Below are 13,405 nucleotides of genomic sequence, written 5' to 3'. Positions count from 1 at the left end.
GAGTATAAATCATGCATGATGATGAAAATTCTAACTTTCAAAATTACAATTCATATATTCTCTGTCTTTTTTCTCCCTTTTTTTCCTTTTTAGATTCTTTTTTCTCTCTCTTCTATCTATAGCCTCAATTTCTTTTTTTTTTTCATTTTTTCTCCCTCTTCTATCTCTAGCCTCTGAATTTCTTACTTTTTTTTTTCCTATTTTTTCCTTTTTAGTTTCTTTTTTTTCTTTTTGTATTTTTTCATTTATTTTTGTTTTAACTTTTTTCTTTCTCATTTTTTTGGTTGTATTTTATATTTTATATTTCATATATTTTCAAAGAACATCACTAAGTCGAGTACAAATCATGGATGATGATGGAAATATCATAATCGCTCATTGTATTTGTATTCACCAACCCTCTCCCGAATAATCTCATTTCGAACCCTATCCCCCTAGTAAGAGCACACATCCAACGTAACATCCATATTTTTGCCACCTTCAATTATTGAATATGAGATTTCTTGACTGGCCAACACTGCGCTTCATACAACATGGTCGGGCGGACTGCCACCCTGTAAAATTTGTCTTTAACCTTGGGCGACACCTTCTTATCTCACAACAACCCTGAGGCGAGCTTCCACTTTATCCATCCCGCCCCAATCCAGTGAGAGACATCCTCATCAATCTCACCATTCTCCTGAATCATGGACCTGAGGTATAAGAAATGAGCAAAAAAATATAAAGGGAAAAAATAAAAAAATGAAAAAAGAAAAAACAAGTAAATTAAAGGAAAAACCAAAAAAGAAAAAGAAAATAAATGGGAAAAGAAAAAATAAGAAAGAGAAATAAAAGATAGAAAAAGGGAGACTATAAATTGTATTTAATTGGTTAGAGATGCTATGAATTATAATTAATTGAAACTTAGGCTAAATGGGATAATTAGAAACTTATGTTTGCTAACCCATGTAGGTCTCAAGAAAATATAATTAATTCATATACTTGTTTGTATATGAATACAAATGATAAATTGTATACGTTATATAGTATGATACAAATAAATATAATGTATTAAAAATATGTAAAATATAAAACGCAATGACAACAAAAGAGATAAGAATTTTTTTTTAAAAAAAAGAAATATGACAAAAATGACGAAACAAGAATGAAAAAGGGGGAAATGAAAAAAAAAATGCAAAGAAGAAAGAAATAAAAAGAAAAAAATAGATGAAAAAATGAGAAAGAAAAAAATAAACGTGTAAGAAACATGTAAAAAGGAAAAAAGAAAAAAATGAAAAAAGAAAAAGAAAAAAATTAAATTAAAAAAAAAAGAAAAAAACTAAAAAAAGGAAAGCAAAAAAATAGAAAAGAAAAAAACTAAAATTTTAAGCAAAGGTAGGTGATCTCTGTGTTTAAATGGACACCCATATTTTACCCATTTTGTCCATATTTGTATGAGTTTTTAAAATGAGTTGATGTTCATATTTACCCTTTTGAAATATGATTGATCCAACTCAATAAATAAGGATTAAATGGACTCCGTTCATAAATATAGACTGAAATTGCCACCCCTAGTCTGAAATAATGAAAGACTAGACATAAATAGTAGGAGGAAAAAGGGCAACTCAGGCTTTGAGAACTTACCATATCTCCGAACATCAATCAACACGATTATGGTGTCACTAGTGGCTACTAGTACTCGTTCGATCTGCACTAAAAAGGAACAGAAGAGTAGTATGAGTACCAAAGCCATGGGTACTCAGTCGGCATCATCGATCGACTGAGCTAAATCCTAATATAAGTCTAATAAATATGTAAGATAGATATGCTAAGTCAAGGTAGAAGTTCAAACCTTGTGTAATGCTCCAAATGTTGTATGCAAATAAATAATCTAGAATAATAGCATAAACAACCCATAACTATCACTACAAAAGTAGACCCCATAAGCAAGTACGTGTAGAATAGTAAATAACCCAATGCGGCCCCCATAAGCTTGGAGGGTGCATTCAAGATAATGAGTAACCGGAATTATACTAAATAACATCATCTCAAGCCATAACCAAGAAGCCTTCTATATCGTAAATCTCAGACTAGAATCAATACCATAACTGTCATAAGCAACCCCTCAATGCCGAACTTGAACTGGAAATCATATAATCAATGTCGGACTTAATCAAGAACTCATATCATTAACAATATCGGAATCGAACCAATCTTAAGATCATAAATCGCCAAACCTGAACTGGAGCCACTAGTAACTCTCAAGTACCACTTTAGAATAAGAACCATCAAACCAATCTCTTTAAGCTATAGATATACAATCTAAAGGATACAATATACCAGTAAAGTTACAAGGAGATAATAATTGTCTTGGCCTAAGGTGGACCAGTGGAGCCCACTTCTAATCTACGAAATCTGTTCTAAGAAAAATTCTTTCCAAACTAGGCTATGGTATCTAATATTGCTACTATATGTTAAATAAGCCATATATCCTCCTAAGATAGCAATTCTACCCTAAACATGACTCACTAAGTCAATTACACCTAATTATGGTTACTTGATAGGCTAAAAGTCCCAATTAATGCTAATCATGCCTCCAAGACCTAATTTCCCACCTATATTTAGCACATTATCATAAGTAAACTATGATTAAGCTCAATCTAAAAGAAAGGTAAACCTAGCCTACCTTGATATCGAAGAATTCCTGATGAAATTTTATAAGTTGATGAATTTCCCTTTTGAGGAGCTTCAACAAGATGTCACGCAAGAACTCAAAGAATAAACAAGTAAATCAAGCTTATGAACACCCTAAAATCTCGTATCAATGTTTCTCCAAAGTTTCAACATAATCTAGGGTTTTCCACTCTTGAACTTGTGAAAAATGGGTGAAAATTGAACTAAGTGAGATATTTATGGACTCCTAGGTGCCACTAAAGTGGGAAATGGGCCACTTTAGTAGTCAGCGGTAAAATGACTAATGCTTTAGCGGCCAACTTATTGCTAAAGCAGTTGTTGGGGTTGGGCCAGGCCGCATAAATGCCTGGAAGGTCACTTTAGCGGATGCACTAGTTGAGCGCAAAAGCCCGAGACTTAGAGTTTTTTTGAATCTCCATCGACACCTCAAGGTTCATTCAATGTTTCATATACGCAAAGAACTATGATACCCTATCAAATTCAATTTCTCAGACCTAATGGCCTAGTTAAAATTTCCATTTGTGGTTGTTTTGATGAAAAATGGGTCCCTCACCTAAGTGCCATTTTTTAAATTTATGCCAATAGGCCAGAATGACTTTGAAAGCCTTGGGACACAAACCGAGGGTCATCCTAGCCTAAACTCAACATTATTGAGCTGTTGGAACTACCAGAATTAGTATATGAGGCCATTTCACTAAATTTCTTACTGGACAACCAATTTTTACCAATAAAGACTTCAAATAGAGAATTAGCTATAAAACTAAATGAACTACCCGATAACCAAACTGTCAGCTCTAGCAAATCATAAATGACCCATGGCGGCTATAGAAAAATTCTGAATGGCAACAATATGTGGAAATGTTGAAAATAACCTGCTCAAATATTTGAGAATAGCTCGAATGGTTGCTATTATTATACTCTAAATCTGCCAAAGTTAGGTGTTACTCCCACTGACCTCTAAAATCTATAACATAGGCTCAAATCATATCCTAAAGAACCTGAATAGTCCGCTCTGACTACCCGTTGGCTTAAGGGTGGATGGCTATGCTAAAATCTACCTGAGTACCCAAATACTTCTAAAAATGCTTTTCAAAAACTCAAAGGAAACACCGATCCCTGATCTGAAATAATAGATATAAGAATAGCAAGAAAACAAACTATCTCTTGAACATAGATATGGGCTAACCGGTCGACACTAAAGGATAACTGAATAAAAATGAAATAGGTTGATTGGTTAATAGATCTATAATTCCCAAATACCATTAGAACCATGGGAGGTATAAGGCAAACCGCTAACAAAGTCCATTGTGATCCATTCCTACCTTCACTCGCGAATGGGCAACCTCTAAATCAGTCCACCAGGTCTTTGATGCTCAGCCTTCACCTATTGACAACATAGGCAATGAGCTACTAAGTCTTCCACATCTCTATTCATACCACTCCACCAATAATATTGCCTCAAATCTTTATACATCTTAGTTGTACCAAGTTGAATGGAATATCTGGAGCTATGAGTCAAATGGAAAATCGATTGAAACTAATCTCCAGCCCTTAAAAGACAAACACAGCTGTTGAATCTCAAAATACCATTAGAAATAGTCAATCCAAAAGACATCACCAGGACTCATAATGACAATAACGAGTACTAAAGGTTGCCTTTTGGATATCCTTAGCTTACTAAAGGTTGCCTTTTGGATATCCTTAGCTTTAATGCTTAACTGATGGTAATCGAACCTCAAGTCCCTAAAGCTGGTCAAATAAACCGTTAATGTGGGGCATAGGCTACCAATTCCTTACCGTTACCTTATTAAGATGCATGAAGTCAATACACATATGAAAAGAACCATTCATCTTCTTCTTAAAAAATATAGCATCTCTCTAAGAAGATATATTAAGTATAATGAAAACCTTACCTAGAAGATCCTAAAGCTGAAAATTCAGCTCCTTAAGCTCAACAAGATCTATATGGTAAGGTACTATAGAAATAGGTTGGGTATCCTACTTAAGGTAAATAACAAACTCAATATCATGCTTAGGATGATGACTAGGTAAATTGGCAGGTAAAACATCTGGAAACTCACGGACTTTAGGAATAGAGGTGAGCAAGGGAATCTCCATACTAACATCATGAATATAAGAGAGACTCACAACCCCTCAAAATAAGTATCCTAGATCAAATATAAGAAATAATCCCCATTGGCTTGTGGCTAATAGATTCCTGCTACACAACAGGGATATGCTGTGCATAGGTAAGGTAAGGGTCTTGGAAAATAATCTAAGACCACATGATAAAGGGATAACCAGTCCATGTATAGAATCACATCACAATCTAACCATGTCTAATATAATAAGATCAACATAAGTATCAAACTCTCAAACAGTCACAACACATGATCTATAAACTTGATCTACTACTAAAAGAATCACCCATGGGAGTAGATACACAAAATAGCATAGATAAAGAATCCCAATATAACTTTAACTACGTGTCATAATAAGCAGATACATAAAAATATATGGATCCTAGATTAAATAATTGAAAATTTGAAAGATGGCACACCAAAATCATACATATAATAATAGTATACAAAGACCCTACCTTGGGTCTTCCAGGTATGGCATACAACTGATCACTCCCGCCACCTGACTGGGCTCCTGACTAATCTTCTATCCTATCAGCCTAAGGACCTCCATGTGTGCCTTGGGGATCACCCTGATGACCATGTATACCACTTATAGCTGGGGATATTTTGCCTTAATCAATGGAACACTCTGACCTAAAGGAATCATCGCTCCAAAACTAGGGCACTCTCTTGAGTAATGGCCAAAGTCCTAACGTACATAACATGCCCCTGGCTTTATAGTAAACCCAGAAAGTCATGCTAATAAAAAATAACCATCATAACTAGAATAACCCAAATATGAGCCCCTCGAAGGTTTACCACTTTTCTAGCAAAGATAATCACTATAACTAGATTGACCTCCATCGATAATTTGAAGAGTGGCATGAATGGGCCTACTAAATTAACCCTGATGTAGATGAGGCTGATGCTGAGGTACCTACCCTGAGAACCACTACCTCTAAGGCATGAGCCACTATGGCTCCTACTGAAACTACCCTTATATCGTGTCCTTTTATCATTTTCCCTTGGGCCTCGCAATGTATCTCCTCTGAACCTAAGCATTATAAAAAACCTCAGTGAAATATCAACCTATAGCAACAAAATTTTGTGTATTTATATGGAGAAAAAATTTCAACCCTCGAACTAAGCACCGAATCCACTCATACTAAATCATCAAGATAGATTTAGCAAGCCTAGCCAACTAATAAAATCAAGAGTCATACTCTACAATAGTCATGGTGCCCTGATCCAAACTCAAAAACTGATCCATGAAAAAATCTCTAAGCCTACAAGGCACATACTTTTCCAAAAAGGCCGCGAAGAACTAAGTCCATGTGAAAGAGGAAGATCCAGCTAATTTGGAATCAGGATGACCTATTAACAGTGTCAAACTGCTAAATCCAACTAAAAAAGTAGTGTAATCCACACCACAAGTCTCAACTAGGCCCAAATTATCGATCTTATCTGCGCAAGTAATCAAGAACTCATAAGTATCCTCGCCCAGTGCACCAAAAAATCTAGGTGGAGCCAATCTTAAGAATCTACCCAGTATCTTTTGCTCCTCAACAGAGATAGTAGGATTGGTAAATATCATCTATGCAATTAACTACTAAGCACCCGCTTGTGCAGAAGGGACCTAAACTCTGGGAGTCCCAACTACAGGTTGTGCCCCCTATCTCAATACCACTTTGATCTGCAGACTGTGCAGAGTGCATAACCAACTATACCCAAGAGTTGAACCAATGCATCCCAAAGAAGTGAAGATGAAATGAAGTCGAGTGAAGCTGGGGCTGGTACCTAGCCCACCATTAGTTTAGGTGGAGAAATTTTTTACTAGAAAGGCCCTCTATCTTAGTCCCTAGATAGGGTTGTATCTCTAATTGTCCTTAACCTATAGGTCATCCATGAATTGTGATAGTATCCCTAGTTGTGGACTCGGGGTCCTCATCTTGTGTAGTGGTAGCACGTGTCTTAGCCATCTAGGAAAGAGTGAAGCCAAGGGAATCTTTAAAAACCAACTCAAACTTTTACAATAAAATGAGTGAAAGAAGTGGAGAAATCCTAAGAATATCTTATAGCCTCCCAAGATAAGAAACATTATTATTTTGATATGTGGGACCCTACTAGACATTTGCTCTTGTACCAACAGTACTGTGAACCTAGCACTATGATACCCATTTTCACAACCCAAATTCTAGGTTATGATGGCACCGTAGAGAAGCTAAACTATAGCTTGAAGCTTTGAGAAATAGGCTAATTAGGTGGGAAAATAGCATAAATGCTGGGAATTCACAATTAAAGACATAATAGTAAATCAGGTAAATAATAATAGTAGTAGTACTAATACAGAGGATGAATAAGATAAAGATAACATCCCATGGCATAGTACTATTGGTACATAAGCTACTAACATAAGGAATATGAGCACAGAAATAGTCAAATACAAATCAATCTTAAAAAATGAAAAACTAGACATAAATAATAGAAGGAAAGAGGGTAACTTTGTCTCTAAGAGACCACCATATCCTTGAACTCAAAGCAGCACGATCGCAGCACAATGGCGGCTACTAGTACTCGAGTCTACACCTCAAAGGTACAGAAGTGTATTATGAGTACCAAATCTGCGGGTACTCCCTAGGCATTATCGACCGACTAAGTTAAATCATAGTATAATTTAAATTATATATAAGATAGACAAGTTAAGTCAAGGTAAAAGGAAAAACCTGGAATAATGCTCCAAATGTAATAATTAAATTAATAAATAATTCAGAAAAATAACACAAATAACACATAACTATCATACAAAACTGAGCCCCCATAAGCTGGTAAGTGCAGAGAAGTAAATAACCTAACGCAGGCCTCCATAAGCTTAGAGGGTGCATTCAAGATAGTGAGTAACTGGAATTATACTAAATAACCACATATCTACCCATAACAAAGAATCCTTCCATACTATAAATCTTAGACTAGAACCAATAGTTAACTATCACAAGCAACCCGTTAATGTCGCACTAGAATCAAGACTCATATAGTCAATACCAGACTTAAACCAGAACTTAAATGATGAACAATGCCAGAATCAAACTAGTCTTAAGATCATAAATTGCGAGACTTGAATCGGAGCTAGTATCAACTTTCAAGTACCAATCTAGCATAATTTACTATTTAAATGATACAATATACCTGTAAAGTTACTAGGAGCTAATAGTATTCTTTGCCCAAGGTGGTTAGAGAGGCCCACTTCTAATCCACAAAATTTATTCTATGGAAAATTCTACCCAAACTAGTCTAAGGTATCTAATATCACTACTAGATGTTAAGTAAATCATATCTAGTCCAAAGATAGAAATTCTACCCTAAACATAAGCCACTAAGTCAATTACACCAAAATTACGATTAGCTAATAGGCTAAAAGTCCCATTTTACACTAATTATGCCTCAAAGACTTAATTTCCTACCCATATCTTGCATATTATCATAAGTATACTATGCTTAAGAGCAATCTTAAATAAATATAAACTTAGCTAACTTGACGCCAAAAAATACTTAGTGAAATCTGCTAAATTAAGGAATTTTTATTTTGAGGAGCACTTGCAAGATGCCATACAAAAATTCATAGAAAAAATGAGTAAATCAAGCTTACGAACACCCCAAAATCTAGAATAAATATTTCTCCCAAGTTTTCATACATTCTAGGGTGTTTCACCCTTGAACTTGAGCAAAAAATTAGAGAAAATCAGACTAAGTAAGAAATTTATGGACTCACAGGTGTCGCTAAAATGGGCACTGGGTTTTAAAAGTCCGTTCCAAAGAACCAAGGTGCCGCTAAAGATGTACCCATGCTTACCTAGAAGGCTACCAAAGCAGACAAGCCAGCACTAAAGTCGATGCAGGGGTAGGTCCAAGCCACTTAAGCATCTGGAAGTCTGTTTTAGAGGATGCACCAGCTGGAGACTAGGAATTTTTTTGAGTCTCCACTGACCCCTTAGATTCCTCCAAAATCCCGTATACACAAATGAAGTATGATAAACTATAAAATTTGATGATCCATACTCAATAATACAGTCGAGATTTCCATCTGAGTTTGTTTTGATTAAAAGTGGGTCCCATACCTAAATATCATTTTTTAACTTTTGGTCAATAGCTCAGAATAAGTCTGAAAGCCTTGGGACCCAAACCAAGGGAACTCCTAGACTAAAATTTATATTTTGAAGTTGTTGGAACTATTAAAATTGGTGTACAAGGTTGTTTAACTAAATTTTTCCCCTAGTATCCAATTCTTACCAGCAAAGATTTAAAATAGGAAATTAGCTCTAAAAATCAAACAAACTACTTGGTAACTGAACTATCAACTCCAGAAAGCACAAATGACCTAGAAAGATATAGGAAAGCTCAAAACAACAAAAAATATGCAAATGCAGAAAATGGTCTGGAGGGTCATTATAATATCCACTACTAAATAAACTTTTATATGTGAAAGTAAAGGGTTAGGATGTACCTGAATCCTTAAATAGGTAAGTATATAGGGTTCACATCTTTATCTCGATCTCCAAAGTAGCCTCTTCTACTGGGTGATGTATCAACTAAACCTTAACTATGGGAATCTCTCTAGTGCACAACTGCCTAGCATCTATGGCTAATATGAACACAAGTTCTTCCACGAAGGTCAACCACTTATCCAACTGAACTGAGTCCATCTGAGCATATGAGATGCATTAGGAATATACTTCCAAAGCACAAAAACATGGAAAATCAGATGTAGAATAGCAAAAGATTGGGGAAAGGCTAATATATTTGCTACCTATACAACTATGTGGACGATCTCAAAGGGTCTAATATACTTGGGACTGAGCTTACCCTACCTCCTGAACCTCATTATATCTTTTATGGGTGATACTCAAAGCAAAACCCAGTCACCAACTCTAAACCTCAAGGCATTAAGTCTATGATCTGTATAAGCCTTCTGCCTACTCTAAGCTAGTCTCAACTTATCCTAAGTAACATGTACTCTATCTAATGACTCCTAAAGTAAGTCAGTGCCATGGGGTCTAATATCAGTGGTCTTACACCAACCAATTAGAGAAAGACAATGCCTACCATATAATTCCTTAAATGGTGCCATAGTAATGCTCAAAAGGTAGCTATTATTATATGAAACCTACACCAGTATTGCTCTCACTGTCCATGAAAATCCATAATATAGGCTCGAAGCATATCCTCATGAACTTGAATAGTCCGCTCTGACTGCCTCTTAGTCTGAGGATGGAAGACTGTGCTAAAATTTACCTGAGCACCTAATTGAGCCTCAGTATAAAATGATAGATATAGGCACCACATAAAAGCAGACTATCTCCCAAACATAGATACAGGCTAACCGCTCAGCTCTAAAGGATATCTGAATAGGAATAAATAAGTTAATTTCGTCAATAAATCTATAATGACCAATATAACATCAGAACCACAGGAATATAAGCCAATCCACTAACGAACTCCATAGTGATCCACTTCTACTTCCACTCATGAATGTGAAACTTTTAATTAAGTCACCAGGTCATTGATGCTCGGCCTTCACTTGCTAACAACATTGGTAATGAGCTACAAAGTCTGCCACATCACTCTTCATACCACTTCACTAGTAATGCTACCTCAAATCTCTTTACATATTAGTTTTACCCGAGTGAATAAAATAGTTGAAGATGTGAGTCTCATTCAAAATTGACTGGATCAAATCTCCAAACCTCAAAACACAAAAACGACTATCAAATCTCAAAAAACCTCAGAATCGATAGTATACCTCACGGACTCACTACTTCACACCTGATCATGGTTGATACAAAGTGTAATATTCTCAAACTAATAACTCTAAATCTTTTCAAATAAACTAGACTTCGCCTCAATGCTAGCAAGAATCCTTATGGGATCAAAAATATCATGTTGCACCATCAAGTTGGATAAGGACTAGATGTCCCTTGCCAACAATCTTTGAGAAACTGAGATAGAAGTAAAACAACGCATACTTACTACCTTTTGTCTCAAGGAATATGCTACCACATTCGCCTTGCCTGAATGATATAGGATAGAGAAATTTATAATCCTTAAGAAATTCCATCCACCTTTACTTACTAGAATTTATCTCTCTGGTTTATAAAATACTGAAGACTATAATGATTTATGTATATAGAACAAATCAAATAATATAATGCCTCTAAATCATAAGTGCCTAAACTACCCTCACCAACCCCAAGTCATTAGTGGGTAGTAGAGCTCATGTACCTTCAACTACCTTGATGCATAAGCAATAACTCAACCCTACTGCACACAACCCAATCCAACACTACAAGTACCATAATACACAATGAATCCTTCACCCTTAATAGGGAAAACCAATATTAAAACTGCAGTGAGAAATACCTTGAGCTTCTGAAAGCTCAACTCACACCCCTTAACCACTAAAAAAGAATCTCCTTCTGGGTCAATTTGATTATCATTGCTACAATAGAGCAAAACCCTTAATAAAATACTTATAGGAATTTGCTAAACCAATAAAGCTATAAACCTGGGGAATCTTAGAAGCTTGGTTGTTAGTTACCTAAACTTCCACCTTGTTGGTGAGGGTTCGATTCCCTATATTGTAATCCCCTCCCCCATTCCCCTTTCCTTACCCCTAATTTTAAAAAAATAAAATAAATAAAGCTACAAACCTTAGATAGAGAGGTAAGCCTAGTTTAATGACAAATAGACTCAATCTTTGTTGGATTTACTATAGTCCTATCCTTAGACACAACCTATCCTATGAATGACACTGACTCCAACTAAAACTCACATTTTAAAAAATTAGCAAAAAGTCCATGATCTCTCAAAGTTTAGAGCACAATTATAAAATATTGCATATGCTCCTCTCTGATCCTCGAATACACTACAATGTCATCAATGAACACAATCACAGAGAAATTCAAATATGGCCTGAACACGTGATTAATTAAATTCATGAATGCAGTTGGGGCATTGGTCAACCTAAAAGACATAACCTGAAACTCATAACGACCATAACAAGTCCTAAAGGTTGTCTTTGGGCTATCTTAATCTCAAATCCTCAATTGATGGTAACCAAACCTCAAGTAAATCTTAGAGAACACCATCGCTCTTTGAAGTTGGTCAAATAAATCATCAATGCGAGGCATAGGATACTGGTTCTTCAATATCACCTTATTAATCTTCTTGTAGTCAACATACATACACAAGGAACTAGCTTTATTATGCATCAATAAGATAGAAGATCCCTTAGAACACACTCTTAATCTAATGAAACCCTTACCTAGAAGATCCTAACTATGACTATTCTGCTATTTAAGCTCGACAGTAGCCATATAATAAGGTGTCATAGAAATAGCTTGGGTACCTAGATCAAGGTGAATAACAAACTCAATATTGCACTCTGGAGAAAGACTAGGCAGATCAATAAGAAAAACATCAAGAAACTAATAGACTATGGGAAAAAAGTCAAGTAAGGGACTTTGTATACTAACACATAAATATACACGAGATAAGATTTACAACTCTTCAAAATAAGTCTCCTACCCTAAATATAATAAATAATCCCCATTGTTTTATGGATAATAGATCCCTACCACACAACTTGGGGTTTGCCGATCATGTCCAAGATAACACTATTGGAAAAATAATCCAAGACCGCACACCAAGGGGATTACCAGTCCCTGCCTAGAATCACATCAAAATCTACCATGTCTAATATTATAAGATCATCCTAGCCACAACACATGATCTATAAACCCAATCCACTAATAACGAATCACCCATGGGAGTTGATAAACATAACAACACATATATTAAATCCAAAGATAACTCTAACTATGGGGCATAATAAGTAGATACGCAAGAATATGTGGATCCTGAATCAAAAAAAGGAAAAATCCAGAGGATGGTACACTAAAATTATACCTGTAATAACAATATCTAAAGATTCTAACTTGGGTCTAGTAGGTACGACATGCAACTGAGCATACATAAACTAGGCTAACATATCTAATATCACTATGAGATATTAAACAAGCTATATGCAGTCCTATAATAGTAATTCTATCCTAAACATAAGACACTAAGTCATTTAAACCTTAATTATGATTAACTAATAAGCTAAAGTCCTAATTAATACAAATTATGTCTCCAAGACTAATGTGACATTGTTTCATGTAACTTTTGATGCTTAAAACTATGAAAATATTCAAGAACTTATGTCATTTTGTTAGATGGGTGTTTATATTTATATCATAAAAAAATAGGGTTGAAAGCGATTAAAATAAGATATGAAGAAAACACTCTGAAAAGTGAAGTCACAGCCTGTACTATGAGTCATTGGGTGACTGTACGACACGTAGCATAAGTTGTCATAAGAATAGCAATATATTTTTAAAGAAAGAACAACAATAAAGCTGGCTACGACATTTAGGGATTGACTACGAGTTGTAGGGAGGAAATTTTCTAAGTAAACATGGTGAAAGAACCTAAGAGTTTACAAGGTGGATCCCAGTAGAGATGAGGTTGACGATGAGTCATAGTATTAAGTGACGACTCATAGTGCTTATTATTTT

This window comes from Capsicum annuum, chromosome 6 (assembly GCF_002878395.1).
Source record: "Capsicum annuum cultivar UCD-10X-F1 chromosome 6, UCD10Xv1.1, whole genome shotgun sequence".
Taxonomy (NCBI): Eukaryota; Viridiplantae; Streptophyta; class Magnoliopsida; order Solanales; family Solanaceae; genus Capsicum; species Capsicum annuum.
This window is presented reverse-complemented; position numbering follows the sequence as displayed.